A 2,009-nucleotide genomic window follows, 5' to 3' on the forward strand; every position below is an offset into this window, starting at 1 on the left:
GACCTGACGAGGCATCCCCACACCCCGCCAAGGCCCCCACTCGGAGGGGTATTATCTAAGCAACTCGGAACTAAGCAACCGTCACCCATGATCGCGCTGAAAGGCCATCTGGCGCGTTCACCCCTTGCCGTGCTCACTCACGGCTCCCCCCCTATATATACATATTGCACAAAGAGCTTGGTGACAGGAACAGACATGGATTTCCCTGATTATGCATAATTTTTAATATGCGCACGGCGTCGAGGAAAATCAAGGCAACGGGGCTAGTTTGTGCGCACGGCGTCGAGGAAAATCAAGGCAACGGGGCTAGTTCATGCGCACGGCGTCGAGGAAAATCAAGGCAACGGGGCTATTTCTCAGGCCATCGTTCGAGAAATCAAGGCAGCGTGTTGGGGGTGTTGGCCTCTTTCATGGGTCGTGGGGCTTGGCTTGGCTTGCCTTGTTGGTGCTCGATACAGCCTCATGACTCTGAGCTGCCCATCGCCCAAGTCGGGCACCCATGCGAATGAGACCCCATGGTACCCCCTATATATACATATTGCACAAAGAGCTTGGTGACAGGAACGGACATGGATTTCCCTGATGATGCATAATTTTTGGACACGCACGACGTCGGGGCGAGGGGACACGCGAGTGGGGCGTCTATGGGGGCGTTGATGGCCTCGTTTTCGTGAAGACCGGGCGCCTTGGCCATGGCCTCGAGCGTGCCAGCCTCGACAGCTCTGGGCGCTGAACACCCCCCAGGGCGCCGATGGGGAGCAGTCCCCTGGTACCCCCTATATATACATATTGCACAAAGAGCTTGGTGACAGGAACAGACATTGATTTGCCCAGGGATGCATAATTTTGCGAAATCGTCCATAACTCGCTCGAATTAATTCGGATTCACACGAAATTTTGTAGGGATGCTTTTTATTATAAATGAAAGGCGTTGAAATAAAAAAATGTCATGTTTGGGGCATAAATGTCCGTGACCTATCCCTGGCCATGCCTTGAAGCGTTCGGTTCCCTACTTGTTGATATGCAGCTCAAATGAAGTTGGAATGTCATTGAAACTTTGCGTGGGTCATTGTGAACATAGACCTTGAAATGGAAATATATCGTGTTCGGGTTTTTGTCTCTGTCGCCTACTGATAGGCAGGCAGATAAGGCTTCTAGCTATTCATTAGTCGCTTGGATGAACCCGAAAGAGCACGAGCAGTTCGCCTGGTGACTATGTAGTAAGTAGGAACTACAACACTTAAACGGATTCGGTTACAACACTTTGCTCCCTTCATCGTTTGACTTGCTTAGAAATCTGCTCATGGTTTGTCAAGGCCCCTTGTTCCTTAGAACGATGAGGATGGGATTGGTTCGTTCAAGGGCATGTGTGTGGCAAGATGCCTCGTTTTCATGGTCGTTCATGAGTGTTTGTGTAGGAAGTAGACTTGTTCCCTTGGTCGTTCATGGGGCTGTGTGTGGGAGCAAGCCTTGTTCACTTGGTCGTTCATGGGTGTCTGTTTGGGAAGAAGTCTTGTTCCCTTGGCCGTTCATGGGGCTGTGTGTGGGAACTACCCATGTTCCCTTGGTCGTTCATGGATGGCCATGTGTGTGGCAAGGGGCCTAGCTTCCTTGGTCGTTCATGGCCATGTGTGTGGCAAGGGGCCTCGTTCCATTGGTCGTTCATGGATGGGCATGTGTGTGGCAAGGGGCCTCGTTCCCTTGGTCGTTCATGGGCATGCTGTGTGGCAAGGTGCCTCGTTCCCTTGGTCGTTCATGGATGGGCATGTGTGTGGCAAGGTGCCTCGTTCCCTTGGTCGTTCATGGGCATGTGTGTGGCAAGGTGCCTCGTTCCCTTGGTCGTTCATGGATGGGCATGTGTGTGGCAAGGTGCCTCGTTCCCTTGGTCGTTCATGGGCATGTGTGTGGCAAGGTGCCTCGTTCCCTTGGTCGTTCATGGGCGTGCTGTGTGGCAAGATGCCTTGTTCCCATAGGTATCCTGACTGTGTGGCTTGCCATGACCCTAGCCT

This window comes from Lactuca serriola, unplaced genomic scaffold, assembly GCF_051521515.1.
Source record: "Lactuca serriola cultivar US96UC23 unplaced genomic scaffold, Lser_US96UC23_V15 Lser_V15_Un088, whole genome shotgun sequence".
NCBI classification, from domain to species: domain Eukaryota; kingdom Viridiplantae; phylum Streptophyta; class Magnoliopsida; order Asterales; family Asteraceae; genus Lactuca; species Lactuca serriola.